The 13,740-nt window shown below is 38.7% G+C and overlaps 1 long non-coding RNA gene across 1 annotated transcript in view; it reads right to left on the minus strand.

The window, feature by feature from the left end:
* The window catches only part of LOC131832306 (uncharacterized), a 70,209-nt gene that overhangs the window by 9,640 nt on the left and 46,829 nt on the right, over window positions 1-13,740 (minus strand). The window lies entirely within an intron of this gene.

Here is a 13,740-nt window from a genome sequence, read left to right on the forward strand (position 1 = left end):
TGAAGGTTTTCTAAGAACTTGAAAGACGTTCACTACAGTATTAGTTGTAAAGTGGTTGAAAACATCATTTGTCTTAAACAAATAAGCTGCCAATTATTGAAATAACAAACAAGGAGATGTTGTAAGATTCAGATGAAAATGCCACAGGAGTGAGAGCAAAGCAAGGATACTCAGAAGAGTATCTTCTTGGAGGAGGGGGGACTTGAGCTGTCCCTTGAGAAATTAGGGAAGTTGTGAATATCAAAATGGCACCTGAGAAGTCAGGACTGGAAATGTGGTCATTCATGCATTAATTCCACAAAGATGTATTAACACAGGTGTCCCATACACCAAGCACTGAAATGATCACTACAAAAAACAAACAAACAAACAAACAACAAAAAAGACCCAAAACAGGCAGAGTTTTTATTCTCAGGGAGCTTACATTCTAGTAGAGAAAGAGCAAGATAAGACCATGAAATCGATAATTGGCCAAATAAATTGTCTATTTCTGCTTCTCCTGCATTTCCTGATGATAACATCAGGTAGAGCCAGGTACATTTATAGCTCAGAAAAGCTATAATTATTAGGGCAGGAAGAGAAAAAAATAAACAGTAAAATTTGTTATTTTCTTTTTCATTCCTTGCATGTCAGGAAAATCAGAAGAAAGGCCGTGAGGGCAGGAGAGGATATAGGAGCTCATGACACATATAACACACATACACACACACACACACACACACACAGAGTCAGAGAGAAGGAAAACAAAACAATATAGATGAGGTGTATCTCTGCTGAAAAGACAAGTTGAGATCATAAGGTTGTACCTTGGACGAGGTCAGTCAGGGAATCAGTGGGTCGGGTGGAGGTGGGGGAGTCAAGTAGACAGGAAACTGTTAAGAAAAAGAGAATGCCAGTAACTAGTAGTGGTCAGAAACAGGGACCACATGGAAGGTGATCCGGTTGTCCATACACTTTTGGCCTTTGGGCTGGGAACACATGTTGGTTCTGCAGGGGAGGTGGCTATTCTTGGCATGGTGACCAAAGGGCATTCCATGGGCTGCTTCTAGTGTGTGTCCTGCCATGATCATTCAACTGAAGGATGTCTGCCTCTCGTTTGAGAATTTACAGAGCCTCTGTGAACTGCTCAGTATGCTTTTAATTTCCTGCCACATTCAAAAGGTGTGAGCTCTGTAACCCTGGGAGAGGTGTGGTGATACAGAAGGGAAGATCCCATCTCTGCTTCTTGGGTTAACTGAATAGTAGAAAAACCCATCCTTGTCACATACATGTGCATCTGCACCCACATGTGTGAACAGACGTGTATGCATGTACATAGGACTATAAAAGGGGCTGGTCAATTCAGATAAAGTTTAACCATGAGAATTTTAAAAATTTAATCCATAAATCCTGGAAATGTAGACAGGATAGAGAATGCCGATCCCAGTGTTTCCCAGACTTACCTGGGAAACTTACTCTTCTGGGGCAGTTGTTAAAAATGCCATTTCCAAGGTACCTGTCCTGCAGATGCTGAGGATTTGTCCCAGACCTGACAATCTGGGTTTTTTAGCAAGTCCTCTATGATTCTTGTATTAGGAAGGCTTGGGAAACACTGCTTCCTCCAGTGCGGCCATGATGTTGCCCATCCCTCCCCAACCCTGTCTAACATCAGCCATCAGCAGGAACCGTACCAGTTAACCTTGGAGGTCCTTCCCACAGAGCCTGCAATACAGCTCCAGGTTTCTGTGCAACAGTGTTTCAGGAAGTCACTACCAATCTCTCAGAGTCACCGTATGAGAGAGGACAGAACCAATTCATCATCCCAGTGTAATGCATGGGTGATAGACACTTGATGTGAAATCTCATAAGCCATGCCTTGTGCTATGGGAAAAGACACTCTCTTGCTGTGGTGACTCTAGTTGTCAAGGTCTGGCGGCCCTCTGAAGCCTACTTTTGGACACCGATTCCCTGATGCAAATGTTGGTACTAATCAAGCCTAAGCTATGATGTAATTGAGGCTACAGAGAGTTTTGCATTATGCTTGACTACAGGCAGTAATAGGGAGCATGTTGATAAAAGGGGGTGGGGGGCTCCACCTAACTGCTGTGTGTAAACCACATTGTCTGGGAAAGGGGCTAATTAACTAGCTTGGGAGTCCTCTGATTCAAGTGGATAATTAGCTAGTACCCTTCTGCATTTAAGCTGCTGTGGTTTTTACTTCTCTTTCCAGAGTGTTTCCATACAAGAAGGCGCTGCTTTTCCAGCTAGTTAACAAACTGATACGGCTCAGCTTGAAGTCAAACAGTCCTACCTTGCAGTCCCTCCCATTCAACTGCTTTGCATCTGTGAGTCCTGGGCACATGTCTTAACCTTTCTCATCTCTGTTTCCTTTCTGCAAAGTGGGGATAAAGATACTACCCAACTCATTGGCCATTTGTTAGGAGAGAACCAGATAATGAATATAGAGCACCTCGCCTTGTGCCTGGCAGGTCATATTGTCTCTGTGGAAATTTCTATCATTATTCCCAGTCAGAAAATTCGTCCTTGCTGTCAAAAGCTGCCCAATGATCCAGTGATTATATGTGCATGCGAGTGTGTGTGTGTGTGTGTGTGTGTGTGTCCCTCCCCAGGCTTCTGTGTGCTTTTGTTCCTAATACCAGCTTTGTTACTTTTTTTGAGGGACTCCCTGGGATATCTGGAGTCTCTTCTTTGGGATTTTCAGAGATCTGGACGTGCTTGGGGTTTTCTATCTTCCTAAACCATCCTTAACCAGTGGTCCAGCCCCCGTGCCCCCATAGGAGAAAAACTTGGAGGTTTAAGACATATCATACTCTCAAGTGACCCCTTACAGGATGAACTTGAAGCAACCAGGAGACTTTGCCTAGAGTCACACTCCTGCTGGGCTCTTTCCCCTTCCCTACTCTGCTTCCTGCATTCCCTTACAAGTTTCTCTCGCATATCTTTCATAAATCACCTGCACACAAATCCTCAACTCAGGGTCTGCCTCTGGGGAATCCAACCTAAGACATTACATAAAGTGTTTTTAGGAACAAACTGTCCCTGCAAAGTAGGAAATCTTTATTAATTTAGTATGCCCCTCCACAGCTTATAAAGACTAAGGCTATGGGGGTAAGTTATAGGTTGTGTGTGTTCTATCAGACACCCGATAGGAGCCAGAGATGCAGTAGTAAAATAAGAATACGGGAATAGCTCTTTTTGTGGTTAATAAATGACTGCGTGCAACACAGGCAGAAGAAAATGGGAAGATGATAGGGGCCTTTTTGAAGTAGAAAAATAAATCTCTATCAAGTGCAACTTCAATTTGCTGATACAAAGCACACTTGAGAGCACTGTTTTCTTGGTAAATGGGGATTAAAAAAACTTGGCCTTTACCCAGGTAATGAAAAGAAATGCATATTTTTCTTAGGTGTGCCTAAAGAATTTTTTAAAACCCTTTGAAAAGCTGAGCTATATAAACATGAGAGGAAAGGCCAAAGAAATTTCGGCTTTGTAATTGTGAAGACTGCATGCAAAGGAGAACAAGGATATTTGCAAGCTGTCAGAAAAGACCTGGGTGTGTGTGGGTGTGATTGTAAATCTGAATGTTTACAGGGGATTATGGCCATGTTAAAGGACTTTATTTTTGATAGCAAAAGAGAAACAGGGAATTTCTTCAGTGTGAAGACATTTCACAAAAGACCACAGAAGATTTCAGAGGGAAAAGTCATGAACTACATCAGAATCATCCTTATTCCCACTACATGTGTTGATACATAGAAAGGTATATATACAATTGTTTAAATGAAGTTTCCAAATGTAACCACTCTCTTAGGCATAGCTGAAATTACTCATGTTAACCCTTGCATTAGAAAATAAATTCTTCTGGATTAAAATACTTCTTTATATGTCCTAAAGACTTGGACACTGTCCAAATTTTAGCTAGCCTGTAAATTATTCTATGGGAATAAAACTTTCTGGATGGCCATTTCTGCTCCTAAAACCATGTCAAGTTTGATTTGATTCTAGCCACCTTGTGAAATGAAGAAATCTTGACTATACAGCTGGCATCCTATGACCTTGAAGATTTATATTCTTCTGTAGATTTTGTCCCATACAAGTGTTCTTGGGGTTAGACAGACTAAAGAACAGATAAACTTGTTTTCTTATATAATTTTGTTTCCTAATGCTGTAAGATATAGAAATAATCTTGAAACTTGGAAGAGGGGGAAAAAACATGGAGGAGAAAAAAACAAATATCCACAAAACTTGTGGGTACAGATCTCTATTGGAGTTGCCAAACAAAACAAAACAGAACAACCCTAGAGAATTAGATTCTGGGTTTACACTTTGGGTTCTGTAGTTCAGAGGTCAGGAATAAGCAGTGGGGTCCTTATTCCTTGTAGAGTAAAAGTCCTTTTCCAGTCAGATCTGATTACTTTTATTTCATAGCAGGAAGATTCTCTGGAATAGCTAATGGAACAGTAACAGAATTGAACAGACTCCATTATCCTTTTTATAATATCTCTGTCTTATTCTCTTTAATCTTTTTTTTTTTTTTTTGAGTGAGGGAATGAGAAACTCTTTAGAGTAAAAATAAATGCTTTTGCTTTATTGAACAGACAAAGAAACTGAGATCCAGAAAAGTGAAGTTGTTTATCTGAGTTACAACTCAAGACTCCTGGTTCTCAGACCTATCTCTTCCTCCCAACCAACACAACTACTTTCCAGGACTTTGATATCATGTCTCTCCCCACACCCCCCTCCCCGCCCCCGGTCAATATGTCACCAGTGGTTTTGATGCATATTTGATTTGTTTCCAGTTTGGGGCTATGAATACATCTGTGTAAGCCTTTATATGACATATGCTTTCATTTATCTTCTAACTACTTAGGGGTGGAATGATACATGTTTAACTTTTTAAGAAATGTTCATATATTCCCTTCCCAACTGGCTGCACATTTACGTTCCCAAGAGCACTGCATGAGAGCTCCCAACTTCTCCCATTTCTCACCAACACTTGGTCTGGTGTTTTAAGCATCTTAATAGGTGTGTCATAGTATCTCGTTGTGGTTTAAATTTGCATTTCTCTTATAACTAATGATGCTAAACACTTTTTTGTGTGCTTATCTGCCATGTATATATCTTCTCTGTAGTATCTGTTCAGATTTTTTGGTCAATTTTTACAAAACCAGACAACTTGTTCTCTTATTATTGAGTTTTGAGAATTCTTTATATAATCTAGATATGAATCCCTTATCAAATATATGATTTGAAAGATTTTTCTTCCAATCTCTTATTTTTATTTTCCTGAGAGTATCTATCAAAAAGCTCAAATTTGTACATTTCCTAAAGTTTTATTTATCAGTATGATGGGTCACACTTTTGGTGTCACAGCTAAGCAATCTTCGACCAACTGAAGGTCACGAGTATTTCCTCCTTGCTTTCTTCTATAAGAGGTCTTTTTTATTATTTAGTTTTACATTTAGCCTATGATTGATTCTGAGTTTTTTATATAAAACAAAATATTCAAATTTTATTCATAACATACGGATATGCAGTTTTCCCATCACCACTTGTTGAAAAGATATCCTTTCTCCATTGAATTACCTTTGTACCTTTGAGGAGAAGTATTTTTCGTGGGAGGCCACGATAAGGCTTGAGACGAGGACCAAACCAGGCCTCCTTTCAAGGCAGAATAGCCGAACAAAAGGCTTAGGTCGAGTAGCATTAAGAAAGGGTCTGTGCTACGTGTTGTGCGCTCGCCTAAGTGACTTCCCACACGTTTGCTAGTCAGATAGAGACGATTTGGCGGGGGTCAGAGAGAAGTATAATTGCTGTCCTTGCACGGGCCATAGACTACACCACTGTAAGACTGTGCTGTGCTTACACAAATTATGTCTTGAGCGGCCTTGAAGTCAGTACATCTGGCTCTAGAAGGTCTGCTATTGGTGCTTGGGAAATAGATAATGGGAAAGCTTGAAGGGTTTTCTGTGCATGTTACAAACTCTTTAGTAATCAGCTAGAAATAGATACTTTCTAATGATTGTTTCTCTTAGCTGTATAATGCCTCACAGCCTTGAATAAATTTGGCACTATTGGACATCCTCCTTGGTGCTCCTCCTGCCCCCATCTCGTTGTCTCTTAATTTCTTTTCACCATCCTCTTACCCTCTCAACCCTGGTCAGTTTGTCACTCCAGCCGCGACACTCAGTCAGACAGACTCTGGATTTTGGCTCAGGTCAGGATCTCAGAGTTCTGGGATCGAGCCCTGCTTCTGGCTCTGTGCTGGGTGTGACCTCCCCCAACCCTGTGTACTCTCTCTATATATACATAAAAAAGCACACAGTTATCCATGTATGTGTGGGTCTATTTCTGGATTCTATGCTGTTACATTGATATATTTGTCTTTCTCTGTGCCACCCAGTCTTGTTTAATGAAGTTTGTATTTTTTTTTTTAAGATCTACTTATATGAGATAGAGACCACATGTGAGGGGGTAAGGGTAGACAGAGAGGTAAAGGGAGAGAGAATCTGAAGCAGACTCCCTGCTGAGCATGGAGCCTGACATGGGGCTCAGTCTCATGAGCCTGAGATCATGACCTGAGTCGAAACCAAGAGTCAGTCCCTCAACTGACCAAGCCACCTAGGCTTCACTTGATTAATGAAGTTTTATGATGAATCTGAAAATAAGTGGTGTTATTCTCCAACTTTGTTTTGTTTTGTTTTGTTTTGTTTTTAGAATTGTTTTGACAATTGTAGTAGGTCTCTTATATATCCATAAGAATTTTAAAAGCAGCTTGCCAATCTAGGAAAAAAAAAAAAAAAGCCTGAAAATATTTGGGTCTTACTTTTTTGTCCAGTCTGACACTTACTGCCTCAATATAATTAGAATATTAAGAACATCTCCATTAAATGTGATTACTGATGTAGCTAGGTATAATTCTGTCATCAGAATTTGAATTTATACCTTTCATTCTTTGTTCTCTTTTTTCTCTTTTCTCTTTCACCCTCCCTTTTTTTCTGCTCAACTGAGTATTTTTTTATGATTCCATTTTATTTACTTTTTTTATTTATTAGCCCCACCTCTTCGTTTTGTTAATTTAGTGGTTGCTTTGAGGTTTGGAGTGTGCATTGTTAACTTACCATGGTCTATCTTTAAGGGATATTGTGCAGCTTCATACATATTTTAAGAAGGCTACAATACTATACTTCAAACTCCCCCTACTTAGCCTTGGTAGTATTGGTGAGTTTTAATATCTTTTTTCTGTTATAAACCCAGTTCTACATTACTATTTTTTGTCTCAAAAGTCAGTTAGCTATTGAAGTTATTTAAATCACAAATAAATAATCTTATATACTCACTCATGTTGCTCCCACTTTGGCACTCTTCAGTCCTTTGTGTAGGTGCATATTTCCATTGTGTTGTCATTTTCCTTCTGCCTAGAGAACTTCTTTTCATGTAATTTTGCTGCTGATGAAATCTCTCAGCTTTTTATGTCTGAAAAAACTTTTCTGCCTTTATGTTAGTTTGAAAGATATTTTTCCGAAGCATAAAGTTTTAGCTTAACACTTTTTTTTCTTTGACATGTTGGTCACTATATTTTTGCATTGTTTCTTACTTTAAAAAAAATCTGCTATATTTCTTGTCTTTATTCCTTTATATGTAGCACATCCATTTCCTCTGGTTACTTTTAAGATTTTCTCTTCATCACTGTTTTTGAGCAATTTTATTACGGTGTGCCCTAGTGTAGTCTTTTTTTTTTTCTTTTCATTTTGTGTGTGTGTACTGGGTTTTGTGTAACTTCTTATATATATGGGTTTATAGTTTTTATTAAATTTGGAGGGAAATTCTGCCATTATATTGTTAAATATTTATCTATCATCCCCTCTTTTGGAATTTTACTTATACACGAATTAGGCCAATTGGAGTTGTTCCACAGGTCACTGGTATTCTTTTCACTTTTTTGGATTATTTTATCTTTGTATTGAGTTTTGAACAGTATCCATTACTATGTCTTTAATCCACTCTTCTTTTCTTCTGCCATGTCTAATCTGAAGTTTATGCCATTCAGTTTATTTTTTTCATTTTGAACATTTTAGTTTGATCTTCAAAAATTTTATCTGGGTATTTTTTATATTTCTGTTCTCAACTTAATCTTTTGAACATGTGGAATATAATTCTAGTAAGCATTTGAAAGTGCTTGTCTGCTATTTCTTTTTTCTTTAATTTTTTATTTCTTTTCAGCGTAACAGTATTCATTGTTTTTGCACCACACCCAGTGTTCCATGCAATCCGTGCCCTCTCTAATACCCACCACCTGGTTCCCCCAACTTCTCACCCCCCGCCCCTTCAAAACCCTCAGATTGTTTTTCAGAGTGCATAGTCTCTCATGGTTCACCTCCCCTTCCATTTTCCCTCAACTCCCTTCTCCTTTCCTTGTCTGCTAATTCTAACATTTCTGTCAGTTATGGGTCAGTTTTTTTTTAATTTTTTTATTTTTTTATTTTTTATAAACATATATTTTTATCCCCAGGGGTACAGGTCTGTGAATCGCCAGGTTTACACACTTCACAGCACTCACCAAAGCACATACCCTCCCCAATGTCCATAACCCCACCCCCCTTCTCCCAACCCCCCTCCCCCAGCAACCCTCAGTTTGTTTTGTGAGATTAAGGTCACTTATGGTTTGTCTCTCTTCCAATCCCATCTTGTTTCACTGATTCTTCTCCTACCCACTTAAGCCCCCATGTTGCATCACCACTTCCTCATATCAGGGAGATCATATGATAGTTGTCTTTCTCTGAATGACTGATTTCACTAAGCATGATACACTCTAGTTCCATCCATGTTGTCGCAAATGGCAAGATTTCATTTCTTTTGATGGCTGCATAGTATTCCATTGTGTATATACACCACATCTTCTTGATCCATTCATCTGTTGATGGACATCTAGATTCTTTCTATAATTTGGCTATTGTGGACATTGCTGCTATAAACATTCGGGTGCACGTGCCCCTTTGGATCACATTGTTTGTATCTTTAGGGTAAATACCCAGTAGTGCAATTGCCGGGTCATAGGGCAGTTCTATTTTCAACATTTTGAGGAACCTCCATGCTGTTTTCCAGAGTGGCTGCACCAGCTTGCAATCCCACCAACAGTGTAGGAGGGTTCCCCTTTCTCCCCATCTGCGCCAGCATCTGTCATTTCCTGACTTGTTGATTTTAGCCATTCTGACTGGTGTGAGGTGATATCGCATTGTGGTTTTGATTTGTATTTCCCTGATGCCAAGTTATATGGAGCACTTTTTCATGTGTCTGTTGGCCATCTGGATGTCTTCTTTGCAGAAATGTCTGTTCATGTCCTCTGCCCATTTCTTGATTGGATTATTTGTTCTTTGGGTGTTGAGTTTGCTAAGTTCTTTATAGATTTTTGGACACTAGTCCTTTATCTGATATGTCGTTTGCAAATATCTTCTCCCATTCTGTCAGTTGTCTTTGATTTTGTTAACTGTTTCCTTTGCTGTGCAAAAGCTTTTGATCTTGATGAAATCCCAATAGTTCATTTTTGTCCTTGCTTCCCTTGCCTTTGGCGATGTTCCTAGGTTGATATTGCTGCGGCTGAGGTCCAAGAGGTTGCTGCCCGTGTTCTCAAGGATTTTGATGGATTCCTTTCGCACATTGAGGTCCTTCATCCACTTTGAGTCTATTTTTGTGTGTGGTGTAAGGAAATGGTCCAATTTCATTTTTCTGCATGTGGCTGTCCATTTTTCCCAACACCATTTATTGAAGAGGCTGTCTTTTTTCCATTGGACATTCTTTCCTGCTTTGTCGAAGATTAGTTGACCATAGAGTTGAGGGTCTATTTCTGGGCTCTCTATTCTGTTCCATTGATCTATGGGTCTGTTTTTGTGCCAGTACCATGCTGTCTTGAAGATGACAGCTTTGTAATAGAGCTTGAAGTCCGGAATTGTGATGCCACCAACTTTGGCTTTCTTTTTCAATATCCCTTTGGCTATTAGAGGTCTTTTCTGGTTCCATATAAATTTTAGAATTATTTGTTCCATTTCTTTGAAAAAGATGGATGGTACTTTGATAGGAATTGCATTAAGTGTGTAGATTGCTTTAGGTAGTATAGTCATTGTCACAATATTTATTCTTCCAATCCAGGAGCATGGAACATTTTTCCATTTTTTTTGTGTCTTCCTCAATTTCTTTCATTACTACTTTATAGTTTTCTGAGTATAGATTCTGTGCCTCTTTGGTTAGGTTTATTCCTAGGTATCTTATGGTTTTGGGTGCAATTGTAAATGGGATTGACTCCTTAATTTCTCTTTCTTCTGTCTTGCTGTTGGTGTAGAGAAATGCAACTGATTTCTGTGCATTGATTTTATATCCTGACACTTTAATGAATTCCTGTACAAGTTCTAGCAGTTTTGGAGTGGAGTCTTTTGGGTTTTCCACATATAGTATCATATCATCTGCGAAGAGTGATAATTTGACTTCTTCTTTGCCGATTTGGCTGCCTTTAATTTCCTTTTGTTGTCTGATTGCTGAGGCTAGGACTTCTAGTCCTATGTTGAATAGCAGTGGTGATAATGGACATCCCTGCCGTGTTCCTGACCTTAGCAGAAAAGCTTTCAGTTTTTCTCCATTGAGAATGATATTGCAGTGGGTTTCTCATAGATGGCTTTGATGATATTGAGGTATGTGCTCTCTATCCCTACACTTCGAAGAGTTTTGATCAGGAAGGGATGCTGTACTTTGTCAAATGCTTTTTCAGCATCTATTGAGAGTATCATATGGTTCTTGTTCTTTCTTTTATTGATGTGTTGTATCACATTGACTGATTTGCAGATGTTGAACCAACCTTGCAGCCCTGGAATAAATCCCACTTGGTCGTGGTGAATAATCCTTTTAATGTACTGTTGAATCCTTTGGCTAGTATTTTGGTGAGAATTTTCGCATCTGTGTTCATCAAGGATATTGGTCTATAGCTCTCTTTTTTGATGGGATCTTTGTCTGGTTTTGGGATCAAGGTGATGCTGGCCTCATAAAATGAGTTTAGAAGTTTTCCTTCCATTTCTATTTTTTGGAACAGTTTTAGGAGAATAGGAATTAGTTCTTCTTTAAATGTTTGGTAGAATTCCCCCGGGAAGCCGTCTGGCCCTGGGCTTTTGTTTGTTTGGAGAGTTTTAATGACTGTTTCAATCTCCTTACTGGTTATGGGTCTGTTCAGGCTTTCTATTTCTTCCTGGTTCAGTTGTGGTAGTTTATATGTTTCTAGGAATGCATCCATTTCTTCCAGATTGTCAAATTTGTTGGCGTAGAGTTGCTCATAGTATGTTCTTATAATAGTTTGTATTTCTTTGGTGTTCGTTGTGATCTCTCCTCTTTCATTCATGATTTTATTTATTTGGGTCATTTCTCTTTTCTTTTTGATAAGTCTGGCCAGGGGTTTATCAATTTTATTAATTCTTTCAAAGAACCAGCTCCTAGTTTCGTTGATTTGTTCTATTGTTTTTTTGGTTTCTATTTCATTGATTTCTGCTCTGATCTTTATGATTTCTCTTCTCCTACTGGGCTTAGGGTTTCCTTCTTGTTCTTTCTCCAGCTCCTTTAGGTGTAGGGTTAGGTTGTGTACCTGAGACCTTTTTTATTTCTTGAGAAAGGCTTGTACCGCTATATATTTTCCTCTCAGGACTGCCTTTGTTGTGTCCCACAGATTTTGAGCCGTTGTATTTTCATTATCATTTGTTTCCATGATTTTTTTCAATTCTTCTTTAATTTCCCGGTTGACCCATTCATTCTTTAGAAGGATGTTGTTTAGTCTCCATGTATTTGGGTTCTTTCCAAACTTCCTCTTGTGGTTGAGTTCTAGCTTCAGAGCATTGTGGTCTGATAATATGCAGGGAATGATCCCAATCTTTTGATACCGGTTGAGTCCTGATTTAGGACCGAGGATGTTATCTATTCTGGAGAATGTTCCATGTGCACTAGAGAAGAATGTATATTCTGTTGCTTTGGGATGAAATGTTCTGAATATATCTGTGATGTCCATCTGTTCCAGTGTGTCGTTTAAGGCCTTTATTTCCTTGTTGATCTTTTGCTTGGATGATCTGTCCATTTCAGTGAGGGGAGTGTTAAAGTCCCCTACTATTATTGTATTATTGTTGATGTGTTTCTTTGATTTTGTTATTAATTCGTTTATAAAGTTGGCTGCTCCCACATTGGGGGCATAGATATTTAAAATTGTTAGATCTTCTTATTGGACAGACCCTTTGAGTATGATATAGTGTCCTTCCTCATCTCTTATTATAGTCCTTGGCTTAAAATCTAATTGATCTGATATAAGGATTGCCACTCCTGCTTTCTTGTGATGTCCATTAGCATGGTAAATTCTTTTCCACCCCCTCACTTTAAATCTGGAGGTTTCTTCGGGCTTAAAATGAGTTTCTTGGAGTCAACATAAAGATGGGTTTTGTTTTTTTATCCATTCTGATACCCTGTGTCTTTTGACTGGGGCATTTAGCCCATTAACATTCAGGGTAACTATTGAGAGATATGAATTTAGTGCCATTGTATTGCCTGTAAGGTGACTGTTACTGTATATTGTCTCTATTCCTTTCTGATCTACCACTTGTAGGCTTTATCTTTGCTTAGAGGACCCCTTTCAATATTTTCTGTAGAGGTGGTTTGGTGTTTGCAAATTCTTTCAGTTTTTGTTTGTCCTGGAAGCTTTTAATATCTCCTTCTATTTTCAATGATAGCCTAGCTGGATATAGTATTCTTGGCTGCATGTTTTTCTCGTTTAGTGCTCTGAAAATATCATGCCAGCTCTTTCTGGCCTGCCAGGTCTCTGTGGATAAGTCAGCTGCCAATCTAATATTTTTACCATTGTAGGTTATAGACTTCTTTTCCCGGGCTGCTTTCAGGATTTTCTCTTTGTCACTAAGACTTGTAAATTTTACTATTAGGTGATGGGGTATGGGCCTATTCTTATTGATTTTGAGGGGCATTCTCTGAACCTCCTGAATTTTGATGCTCGTTTCCTTTGCCATATTGGGGAAATTCTCCCCAATAATTCTCTCCAGTATTCCTTCTTCTCCCCTCTCTCTTTCTTCTTCTTCTGGAATCCCAATTATTCTAATATTGTTTCACCTATCTCTTGAATTCTCCCCTCATGGTCCAGTAGCTTTTTGTCCCTCTTTTGCTCAGCTTCTTTATTCTCTGTCATTTGGTCTTCTATATCGCTAATTCTTTCTTCTGCCTCATTTATCCTAGCAGTGAGAGCCTCCATTTTTTATTGTACCTCATTAATAGCTTTTTTGATTTCAACTTGGTTAGATTATAGTTCTTTTATTTCTCCAGAAAGGGCTTTTATCTCTCCCGAGAGGGTTTCTCTAATATCTTCCATGCCTTTTTCGAGCCTGGCTAGAACCTTGAGAATTGTCATTCTGAACTCTAGATCTGACATATTACCAATGTCTGTATTGATTAGGTCCCTAGCCTTCGGTACTGCCTCTTGTTCTTTTTTTTGTGGTGAATTTTTCCGCCTTGTCATTTTGTCCAGATAAGAGTATATGAAGGAGCAAGTAAAATACTAAAAGGGTGGCAACAACCCCAGGAAAATATGCTTTAACCAAATCAGAAGAGATCCCAAATCGTGAGGTCAGGGGGAGAAAGGGGATAAAAAGAGGTTCAAAAAGAAAGAAAGGAAAAAAAAAGAATTAAAAAAAGAAAACGAATAAAGAAAAGTTAAAA

The sequence above is a fragment of the Mustela lutreola genome, chromosome 5, assembly GCF_030435805.1.
Source record: "Mustela lutreola isolate mMusLut2 chromosome 5, mMusLut2.pri, whole genome shotgun sequence".
Lineage (NCBI taxonomy): Eukaryota > Metazoa > Chordata > Mammalia > Carnivora > Mustelidae > Mustela > Mustela lutreola.